The sequence below is a fragment of the Pelobates fuscus genome, chromosome 12 (genome assembly GCF_036172605.1).
Source record: "Pelobates fuscus isolate aPelFus1 chromosome 12, aPelFus1.pri, whole genome shotgun sequence".
In the NCBI taxonomy this organism is placed as follows: Eukaryota; Metazoa; Chordata; class Amphibia; order Anura; family Pelobatidae; genus Pelobates; species Pelobates fuscus.
Genome location: NC_086328.1, coordinates 76606423 through 76618922, shown reverse-complemented (window position 1 = coordinate 76618922; position 12500 = coordinate 76606423). Strand labels below are relative to the sequence as shown.

Genomic DNA, 12500 nt, shown 5'->3' with positions numbered 1-12500 from the left:
CCCTATCGAACCCCAGCTAACGCTAAAGCAGGCACTATCCCACGGGCACATGAAACCGATGTCAGCATGTTATAACGCGCTTGTCACCAAGATAGCACATGATAAGCCGGCATACATGATTCAATGGGAGGAGGACCTGGGACTCAAATTTCCCACAACAGACTGGCATATGGCCCTAGCAACCACGAAAAGAGCATCGCAAAGCCTCGCCCTTTGGGAAGCTTACTGCAAAGTCCTAATGAGGTGGTACTTGGTACCATACAGACTGGCACGTATGTACCCGGGGACATCCGGGAAATGCTGGAGGTGCAATACCGATGAAGGGACTATACATCACATCTTCTGGGCATGCCCCTCGCTAGCAAAATTTTGGGAAAAGATATCCTCCCTCCTATTGTGCAGGACGGGTACAACCCTACCTGTGAAACCAGAACACTACATTCTCCACCTCATACCCGATATTGCCACCCACCCTCATAAGAAGGTGATTATTAATGTACTCACAGTAGCGAAAATAGTGCTGGCAGGTTGTTGGAAGACCAACAAAATTCCAACCATAGATATCATCACTAACAAAATGGACACCATTAGCGCATACGAAAGGATGGCAAGCAGGGTAAACGGTTGCAGTGAGAGATACGAAAAAGATTGGGGCAGCTGGCCAGCTGTGTGTTAGACAGGTACACGGAGATCATGATGTCATTGGTGTTACAAAGCAAAAGGTTTAGGGTGAACAGAGGTAATCATGCCAGTGGCATGAAGAGAGTCAAATCTACCAAGTCGAATTCACCAAGGAAAAATATGTGTTGTCTAGGGTACCCCCGCCCCGCCCCTTCCCTCCCTTCCCCCTTTTCTTTCTGTACCCTTCCCGTCTCATCAGTTAAATGTTTAAAAATTAATAGCAATACAAATGTTTATCAGACGTGCACCAGGATACGAGAGGTTACCATTGCATTGTGATAGATTGTAACGCATGTAACACAGGTAGAATATGTAGCATACCATTTGCTATGTCCGAGTGTATATGTGACATCCGAGAGTAAAACTGGTGGAAAATGTCGAAGGGTCTATAACTCATACGTTAGGATGCTAACCAAGCCTCATGCAGGAGTTGAGCCCACAGCTGCGACTGTGCTGGTATAGGAGTTAAACGTTGCACTGCGCTGCACAATGTCTGAACTATATTTTTGTTTCAATAAAAAGACAAATGAGAAAAAAAAAAAAGAACACTTATAAAGTGGAAGATTCCTGAGGCTACTTCACAGCTACTGAGGAAGCTCATACAAGAGTGAAACGCGTTTAGCTGGAGTTTTGGACTTTTTGGACTTTCTACCTTTTAGCTTATATGCTTTTGAGAAGTCTTAATATTGTTTTTATTATTTTTTATTTTTTATCTCTACAATAAATCGATATTTTTTTATATCAGTCCATATAGTCCTTTCTAGCCTCCAGGAACACTATGTGGGGAATGCTATCCCAATAAATTAGCATATTGCCAACAAACCTCAGAGCCAGGAATTCAAGGCTCTGTCTAAGGTGAGCATAACAATTACTATCTCACTATTTTGTATACACTATCTGTACAATACCACCTATGAGGTTCTCTCTCTCTGCTTGTTCCATATCTCCGGGAGAACATCGTTTGGGATAAAGGGGTGTGTTGCTGCCTCAAGAGCAAAAAGGAGTCACTTACGGAGCCAATAGCTTATAGGCTCCAACCCACGTGAGTGGTTTCAACCAATTGCTACTATTATTCATTTTTTATTTTTGTAAACCATCTGCACTATATTCTCTCTTTTTGTTGTTTTACTTTGTATGTACATTTGGACACATTGTATCACTATGTTGGAGGGGTGAGTATACCCCCTCATTATTTATATTAATATTCATTATAGCGCTCCACTTGCTGGTATATTGTTTATACCTTTTTTCTTATATTTTGCACTTTATTGTGGATTAAGGTATTCCACTTTTTGTGTTGAGCTGCTTTTATTCAGGCACTTTAGTATATCACTCACTATCTCAGTAAGGGATAGTTATTGTTTTCTCTGTGTGTTTCATACCGAATACCTTTGTGTGTACACTATTTTGCCTACCTGCACTATGTCACTTTTTGAACAAAGAAAAAAACACCACTGCAAAAACATAGATGAATTGTTTGGTGGGGAAGAGAATCTTTTCAACCAAATTGACCAAGTTGAGGAGAGATCCATCTCAGATTGCCAGAGAAATTTGGAGAGACTCTTAAGTAAGGAAATACGAATTAAATGGGAAATAGCTACCCTAGAAAAATACATCAGAGATAAAATAACTCCGAGAGGTCTGAGGCTCTCCAAGTTTCCCTCCTTTGATCAAGATGACAAAACATTTATGGATGAATGGGCAGTGATGTTAGATTCTTTTTCATTCACAATGATGAGAACTTTAATTAAGCGAAGAGAGTATAATTTGGAAAAACTTGATGCAGAAATTAATAAGGAACAACATTTTTTATTAAATCACACTAATTCTGAGAAATATAGGAAAATCACCGACAATCTACAACACACCCTAGAAAAAGTAGAAAAAGATACGATCCAAATTAAAAAGAAAAAATACACACGTGATAGGACTGATTACAATAAGAATGAAGCTTACACATATGGAAACAGAAAACAGCCCATATACAGACAAGGCGATAGAAATAAAGCACAACATTCAGTCAAACACTATCAAAATAACATCCGAAACAGGTACCATGAATCCAATTTCCAAAATGGGCCTAGAAATAGAACAGAACACAGGACAACCAATGACACTAATGAATGGAACCGTCCTAAGGTTTCAAGCACGAGAACAAGAGAACCACATGTGTCGAGGCCATATATCCAAGATATTATCAGAACCCCAATAAGAACAGAAAGAAGGGCAAGATCTGACGAGTTTTTAACGGCCCAAAGTAAAATCCGAAAAAGTACAAGAAGGTTGTCACATATACCTATCTCCAATAGATTCGAGACCTTAGCCAGAACCCCTCAGGAAGGGGATTTTTGGAACCTGAGGAACAGAGTCAAACACAAACCCCAATACCAACAGAGATCACCACAGAAGAGACGGAGAAGTATAGAGGAAGGGGAGTTAGAGGAGGAGCGAACCTTCAGAGGAGAAAAAAGAGACAGACGAAACCAGGAAATATGAAAGATAGAGAAAAACAAGCAGGGATTTTCAACCTAACGCCATATGTCTTGAATTCTCCTCAAATCAAATTGTTACAGAAGGGTTTGAAATTCGCACCAACTAAAAAGCTAAATAAATTCGAGACATATGTTGATTTAAATAAATTTAAGAGGACATTATGTCTAAAGAAATTTTTCCACAAGAACCCCATTTTAACTAATTCCGAAGACCCACAACATGATGTCTATAAACATACTAACTTGAAAGAAAAATCAAAGTTCTATCCCAAAAACTTAATATCAGGTGAAATGGTAACATTTGAAAAATTAGTGATGAGAGATATAAATAAAATTAAAGAACCCAATAAACATCAACAGAACCTCACCAGGAAAGAGTGTATGGCCCTGAAGAAATTCCAGAAAGATAATTCAATAATTATAAAACCAGCCGATAAGGGGGGAGGTGTAGTTTTAATGACATTAGATGACTATAATAAGGAATCATACAAATTACTGGAGGACACCAATACCTATATAAAACTAGGAGCAGACCCCACAAAGAATCTCAAGGACAAATTCCATAATTACCTAAATGAAGGACTTACAAATGGGATCTTGAACCAAAAAGAGTTTAATTACTTAAAAATTGATTTCCCAAGAATTCCAGTACTATACCACCTTCCCAAAATCCACAAGAATCCGACTCAACCCCCAGGGAGGCCTATAGTCTCAGGCATTGGTTCTGTGTCCTGTAGATTATCGGAGTATATAGACCAATGCTTGCAACCAATTGTTCAAGGAATACCCAGCTATCTGAAGGATACTGGGGATATATTAAGACACATAGAAGAATTGGTGTGGAACGAAAACTATTTTCTGACCACTGCTGATGTGAGCTCCCTTTACACCAATATTGCACATGATAGGGGCTGTATGGCCACCAGGTTCTTTTTAGAGCAATCAGGTAATTTCCCCCCTGACCATATAGATTTTATTATGCAAGGGATTCTTTTAATTTTAACCAGCAATTACTTCTGGTACGATGGACATTTTTATTTACAGGCCTGTGGAACGGCGATGGGAACGAGGTTCGCGCCCAGCTATGCCAATCTTTTTATGGCATATTGGGAGCTCCAGTTTATCCATCATGGGGCAGGCTGGGCGACGGGCCTCGTTACCTATCGCCGTTACATAGATGACCTGTTTTTTATCTGGGAAGGCACAGAAGAATCACTAACCAACTTCCTTAATACATTGAACAATAATGATTGGGGCATAGCCCTCACTACGGATTTTAACAAAACGAGAGTGAACTTTTTAGATCTTGACATTTTTATTGAAGATAATAAAATCAAAACTAGCACTCATTTTAAAAAAGTAGATGTAAATAGTTTTATTCACACCACGAGCTGTCATTTTACACCTTGGCTTATGGGAATCCCCAAATCCCAATTTATCCGTATAAAAAGAAACTGCACTGAGGAGACTAAATTTATTGAACAGTCGCATAAATTAGAAGGTAAAATGTTGGAAAAAGGATATAAACAAGATGATCTAACCAAAGATCTTAATCAAGTAATGGCAATTAAGAGAGAAACCCTATTAACAGGTAAAGGGATTAATGAGAATAAAGAAAGATTTAATGATAATGACAACATACCTATTTTCTGTAATTACAGTCATGGTAACCGTCATTTTAAAAAAATTATTAATAGACACTAGTCAATCCTAAAGGAAGACCCAGTCCTGTCCACCATTCTACCAGACAAACCCAAGGTGATCTTTAGAGGGGCACCTAACATGAAAAAATTACTAGTAAGGAACCACATTAGAAAACCATGCAGCATAAAGCCAATTGATACTAGGAAAGGTTTCTTTGGTTGTGGAATATGTTTGGCGTGCGGGAACACTGGAAGCAAAAAAAGACATGTAGGGAAATTCAAAAGTACTAAAGAAAATGAAGAGTTCAACATAAACAATCTCATCACTTGCCATTCAACCAATGTAGTGTACCTATTGGAATGTCCATGCGGCCTCAAGTATGTGGGCCGCACAAAACGTAATTTACATATTAGGATAGAAGAGCATATAAGGAACATTAAGAAGGGATATGAAGGACACAGTGTATCCAATCATTTCAAGATTACACACAACAGCAATCCTCAGGGGCTCATATTTATGGGCATACACAAAACTTTAGGGAATTGGAGAGGCGGTGATTTTAACAAAATTTTAGCTCAAAATGAAATGAGGTGGATTTTTAGCCTTGAGACTTTACAACCCAAAGGTCTAAATATAGATTTTGAACTCTGTCATTTCCTTTAATTATCTTTAACATATATTTAACACTATCATATTATATCTGCACCAACTGCAAATTTATACCATTTGGTTTTATGTCCTTTTAAAAAATGAAGTCTTGAATTCCAATGGGAGGAGTTTGTTTTGATTGCACTCTCTCATTCAGTAAGTTTTTAATCGACCCCCATTTTGGTAATCCCTTTTATTTTATGTTATATTTGAGGGATACCTCTCTGTTATTGTACCCATCTATTTATTTTACTTTGTTAATATTCATTCCGTTTTTTTTTTTTTTTTTTTATTAACAATGACATTTGGGAAGATGTTGGAGGGCGGAAGTGATGTCACTTCCGCCAACCACTGCCCATAATGTTTTTTTTATTTTTATTATTAACAATGACATTTGGGAAGATGTTGGAGGGCGGAAGTGATGTCACTTCCGCCAACCACTGCCCATAATGGGTGCTATGCATGACAGCCCCATCCAACCACCAATAGAATTTGTTCTAATCAAGTTTTTTAATTGATTGACAGGCAATTCAGCCAATGCAAGCTTTTTTTACCACAGGTGATCAATATAAGAAATTTTAAAAAGAAAGCCCCATCCAACCACCAATAGAATTCGTTCTAATCAAGTTTTTTAATTGATTGACAGGCAATTCAGCCAATGTAAGCTTTTTTACTACAGGTGATCAGTATAAGAAATTTGAAAGAGACTCTGACCTTATGATTGGATAATCACACTTCCTGTGACCCCAAAGGGAGGATCCGAATTAACTTTAGAACACTTATAAAGTGGAAGATTCCTGAGGCTACTTCACAGCTACTGAGGAAGCTCATACAAGAGTGAAACGCGTTTAGCTGGAGTTTTGGACTTTTTGGACTTTCTACCTTTTAGCTTATATGCTTTTGAGAAGTCTTAATATTGTTTTTATTATTTTTTATTTTTTATCTCTACAATAAATCGATATTTTTTTATATCAGTCCATATAGTCCTTTCTAGCCTCCAGGAACACTATGTGGGGAATGCTATCCCAATAAATTAGCATATTGCCAACAAACCTCAGAGCCAGGAATTCAAGGCTCTGTCTAAGGTGAGCATAACAATTACTATCTCACTATTTTGTATACACTATCTGTACAATACCACCTATGAGGTTCTCTCTCTCTGCTTGTTCCATATCTCCGGGAGAACATCGTTTGGGATAAAGGGGTGTGTTGCTGCCTCAAGAGCAAAAAGGAGTCACTTACGGAGCCAATAGCTTATAGGCTCCAACCCACGTGAGTGGTTTCAACCAATTGCTACTATTATTCATTTTTTATTTTTGTAAACCATCTGCACTATATTCTCTCTTTTTGTTGTTTTACTTTGTATGTACATTTGGACACATTGTATCACTATGTTGGAGGGGTGAGTATACCCCCTCATTATTTATATTAATATTCATTATAGCGCTCCACTTGCTGGTATATTGTTTATACCTTTTTTCTTATATTTTAAACTTAATGTAGAGCCTTCATTCCCCACAGGAATGCCATCGAAACCAGACACATTGTGACCGAAAGCAAACCAAGCATATAGTCAGTTTTTTCATAAAGGTTTTTCTTGTGCTTAAACCATGACCCTAGCCACTTTCCTGAAATGATAAAAAAGTTATGTGTACTTTGTTTTCTTTTTCTTTTTCCCATCAGGCTTTCTGCTCCAAAGGTCTGCTCCGTCGATCCAACTGAGATTTCTGATCTTTCGTATCGAGAAGGTTGCACTATGCCTTGTTACCTTTTTTATGTTGCTAGGAAATTCCTAAATAGCTTTACATGCCTGAGCAGCCCCTTGAGTGCTGCAGTTAAGTCTTGATAGTTCCTGATAGTCGTGTGGTTTTTAAATCTATTTGATCACATCATGCTAAAAGTGCTTAGACGGTTGGAAGAAGTCCAATGGCAAACAAGTGATCGTCGTGCTTTTCCAACTCTTTGGAGTCCTCCAAGTTGCTAATGGCATTAGGAAATCTCTCTGGAGACATACAAAGGGAAAGCTGGCGCCAGGAGAGACAAGTATGTTTTAGCATTGTAAATGCTGCTTGGGCTCTCTTTTCTTTGGTGAAAATAAAAGTTGCGTCAAACAGTCATTTAAGCCTCAGAATAAAGTAATTGCTGTGAACAAACATGGAGCACGACTGAGACATAACTGAGACAGTGGGGTGTGGAAAAGCAAACTGATCAACAGACTAGCACCCACGTGAACAAGCCAAACATAGTTGGCAGGATTCGAACCTGCGCGGGGAAACCCCAATGGATTTCAAGTCCATCGCCTTAACCACTCGGCCACAACTACACAGGAATGCTTCGAGGGAAACCATTCGAAGAACGGTAGGGTTTGAGGCCCTTCTGATTCCATCTCTTTATTTTGCGTTAGTGCTTAGGACGGCACGAAACATTCTTCAGCGAGAGAAAAAGAATGGCTGGCAATACAGCGAGGGATAAGTACTCAAACGCACTTTAATACATGCAGACTTTGCATTTCATTGGGTTTTAAAGAATATTCAAGGATGAGGGAAAACAAACCTCCGTAGTCGGCAGGATTCAAACCTGCGCGGGGAGACCCCAATGGATTTCTAATCCATCGCCTTAACCACTCGGCCACGACTACACGGCGTTTGTGCCCATCTTTTTCTGTGCTCGCAGATCTCCTCATCCTGTTTGTATATTTTGAAGTTTCTTTTCTTCTTCTCCAATGTGCCTACGTTTGCCTACTTTTGCTAACTAAAATAAACAGCACTTTATCTCATGGGCCTTCTTTTGGAAGACTCTCTACAGCCTACTCAGAATGTTGACCAGCTTCCTCCTTTTTACTCACACCTCACTATGTATTCTTGGACATTGGCTGACTACTGCCAGATCTCATCTATTAATCAGCTTATACAGACACTGCAGCAAATTCATATGCTACCAGCACAATCCAGACCAGATACAAATAATCCCTGCATTCACTCAAAGGTAACTTATTCATACTAAATCCCGTGCATGCTGCCAGATGGATTTACTACAGAACTGTAGCAGAGACGATTCCTGGAAGAGGAAAGAAAGTAAAGGCTGGGCGAAGCCTTCTAGAGTAGAGTCCAGAAGAGAAAAAAAAAAGTGCATTACTTTGAAAACTTGTTTTCTGGGCTATTTGAAATCAATAACGTGTCAATGTTTAGGAAAAAATAGATAACTAAAGACAGAAGGAATCCAACTATTAAACTGAGTCGAGATAGAAATATAGCCAAAAGGCAGCTTCCGTTCTTTCCCAAAATCTCTCTAGGCGCTGTTTTTTTAAATGTGCATCGTTTCAAAGTTACCGCTAAGGGAGAGTTGGAACCTCTTTCTTTTTTTGCATGGCTCTTCTTTCTATCTACAGGCTCACTAAGGCAAATTCAAAATGTTAAATAGCTTTCTGTGGTTAAGCCCTGGTCACACAACTCACTGTGTGTGACTTTACTCTTGGCTGGCTCAGGGCAGACCTCTATTATCAAACAACTTACACAGCATGGGCAACCGGTTAGCATTCTGACAGACAAACTTAATGTAGAGCCTTCATTCCCCACAGGAATGCCATCGAAACCAGACACATTGTGACCGAAAGCAAACCAAGCATATAGTCAGTTTTTTCATGAAGGTTTTTCTTGTGCTTAAACCATGACCCTAGCCACTTTCCTGAAATGATAAAAAAGTTATGTGTACTTTGTTTTCTTTTTCTTTTTCCCATCAGGCTTTCTGCTCCAAAGGTCTGCTCCGTCGATCCAACTGAGATTTCTGATCTTTCGTATCGAGAAGGTTGCACTATGCCTTGTTACCTTTTTTATGTTGCTAGGAAATTCCTAAATAGCTTTACATGGCTGAGCAGCCCCTTGAGTGCTGCAGTTAAGTCTTGATAGTTCCTGATAGTCGTGTGGTTTTTAAATCTATTTGATCACATCATGCTAAAAGTGCTTAGACGGTTGGAAGAAGTCCAATGGCAAACAAGTGATCGTCGTGCTTTTCCAACTCTTTGGAGTCCTCCAAGTTGCTAATGGCATTAGGAAATCTCTCTGGAGGCAGACAAAGGGAAAGCTGGCGCCAGGAGAGACAAGTAGGTTTTAGCATTGTAAATGCTGCTTGGGCTCTCTTTTCTATTGGTGAAAATAAAAGTTGCGTCAAACAGTCATTTAAGCCTCAGAATAAAGTAATTGCTGTGAACAAACATGGAGCACGACTGAGACATAGCAAGCATATCGATCGCTTTTCATCATGTTAAAACATTTTTGACAGTGGGGTGTGGAAAAGCAAACTGATCAACAGACTAGCACCCACGTGAACAAGCCAAACGTAGTTGGCAGGATCGAACCTGCGCGGGGAAACCCCAATGGATTTCAAGTCCATCGCCTTAACCACTCGGCCACAACTACACAGGAATGCTTTGAGGGAAACCATTCGAAGAACGGTAGGGTTTGAGGCCCTTCTGATTCCATCTCTTTAGTTTGCGTTAGTGCTTAGGACGGCACGAAACATTCTTCAGCGAGAGAAAAAGAATGGCTGGCAATACAGCGAGGGATAAGTACTCAAACGCACTTTAATACATGCAGACTTTGCATTTCATTGGGTTTTAAAGAATATTCAAGGATGACGGAAAACAAACCTCCGTAGTCGGCAGGATTCGAATCTGCGCGGGGTGACCCCAATGGATTTCTAGTCCATCGCCTTAACCACTCGGCCACGACTACACAGCGTTTGTGCCCCTCTTTTTCTGTGCTCGCAGATCTTCTCATCCTGTTTGTATATTTTGAAGTTTCTTTTCTTCTTCTCCAATGTGCCTACGTTTGCCTACTTTTGCAAACTAAAATAAACAGCACTTTATCTCATGGGCCTTCTTTTGGAAGACTCTCTACAGCCTACTCAGAATGTTGACCAGCTTCCTCCTTTTTACTCACACCTCACTATGTATTCTTGGACATTGGCTGACTACTGCCAGATCTCATCTATTAATCAGCTTATACAGACACTGCAGCAAATTCATATGCTACCAGCACAATCCAGACCAGATACAAATAATCCCTGCATTCACTCAAAGGTAACTTATTCATACTAAATCCCGTGCATGCTGCCAGATGGATTTACTACAGAACTGTAGCAGAAACGATTCCTGGAAGAGGAAAGAAAGTAAAGGCTGGGCGAAGCCTTCTAGAGTAGAGTCCAGAAGAGAAAAAAAAAAGTGCATTACTTTGAAAACTTGTTTTCTGGCCTATTTGAAATCAATAACGTGTCAATGTTTAGGAAAAAATAGATAACTAAAGACAGAAGGAATCCAACTATTAAACTGAGTCGAGATAGAAATATAGCCAAAAGGCAGCTTCCGTTCTTTCTCAAAATCTCTCTAGGCGCTGTTTTTTTAAATGTGCATCGTTTCAAAGTTACCGCTAAGGGAGAGTTGGAACCTCTTTCTTTTTTTGCATGGCTCTTCTTTCTATCTACAGGCTCACTAAGGCAAATTCAAAATGTTAAATAGCTTTCTGTGGTTAAGCCCTGGTCACACAACTCACTGTGTGTGACTTTACTCTTGGCTGGCTCAGGGCAGACCTCTATTATCAAACAACTTACACAGCATGGGCAACCAGTTAGCATTCTGACAGACAAACTTAATGTAGAGCCTTCATTCCCCACAGGAATGCCATCGAAACCAGACACATTGTGACCGAAAGCAAACCAAGCATATAGTCAGTTTTTTCATGAAGGTTTTTCTTGTGCTTAAACCATGACCCTAGCCACTTTCCTGAAATGATAAAAAAGTTATGTGTACTTTGTTTTCTTTTTCTTTTTCCCATCACGCTTTCTGCTCCAAAGGTCTGCTCCGTCGATCCAACTGAGATTTCTGATCTTTCGTATCGAGAAGGTTGCACTATGCCTTGTTACCTTTTTTATGTTGCTAGGAAATTCCTAAATAGCTTTACATGGCTGAGCAGCCCCTTGAGTGCTGCAGTTAAGTCTTGATAGTTCCTGATAGTCGTGTGGTTTTTAAATCTATTTGATCACATCATGCTAAAAGTGCTTAGACGGTTGGAAGAAGTCCAATGGCAAACAAGTGATCGTCGTGCTTTTCCAACTCTTTGGAGTCCTCCAAGTTGCTAATGGCATTAGGAAATCTCTCTGGAGGCAGACAAAGGGAAAGCTGGCGCCAGGAGAGACAAGTAGGTTTTAGCATTGTAAATGCTGCTTGGGCTCTCTTTTCTATTGGTGAAAATAAAAGTTGCGTCAAACAGTCATTTAAGCCTCAGAATAAAGTAATTGCTGTGAACAAACATGGAGCACGACTGAGACATAGCAAGCATATCGATCGCTTTTCATCATGTTAAAACAGTTTTGACAGTGGGGTGTGGAAAAGCAAACTGATCAACAGACTAGCACCCACGTGAACAAGCCAAACGTAGTTGGCAGGATTACGAACTTGCGCGGGGAAACCCCAATGGATTTCAAGTCCATCGCCTTAACCACTCGGCCACAACTACACAGGAATGCTTTGAGGGAAACCATTTGAAGAACGGTAGGGTTTGAGGCCCTTCTGATTCCATCTCTTTAGTTTGCGTTAGTGCTTAGGACGGCACGAAACATTCTTCAGCGAGAGAAAAAGAATGGCTGGCAATACAGCGAGGGATAAGTACTCAAACGCACTTTAATACATGCAGACTTTGCATTTCATTGGGTTTTAAAGAATATTCAAGGATGAGGGAAAACAAACCTCCGTAGTCGGCAGGATTCAAACCTGCGCGGGGAGACCCCAATGGATTTCTAATCCATCGCCTTAACCACTCGGCCACGACTACACGGCATTTGTGCCCCTCTTTTTCTGTGCTCGCAGATCTTCTCATCCTGTTTGTATATTTTGAAGTTTCTTTTCTTCCTCTCCAATGTGCCTACGTTTGCCTACTTTTGCTAACTAAAATAAACAGCACTTTATCTCATGGGCCTTCTTTTGGAAGACTCTCTACAGCCTACTCAGAATGTTGACCAGCTTCCTCCTTTTTACTCACACCT

The 12500-nt window shown here is 39.9% G+C and overlaps 1 non-coding gene across 1 annotated transcript; it reads right to left on the bottom strand.

The window, feature by feature from the left end:
* Window positions 1-7706: 7706 nt before the first annotated feature.
* On the bottom strand, window positions 7707-7788 carry TRNAS-UGA (transfer RNA serine (anticodon UGA)). The gene has a single exon. It is a non-coding gene; the product is annotated as a tRNA-Ser (tRNA).
* Window positions 7789-12500: the final 4712 nt, after the last annotated feature.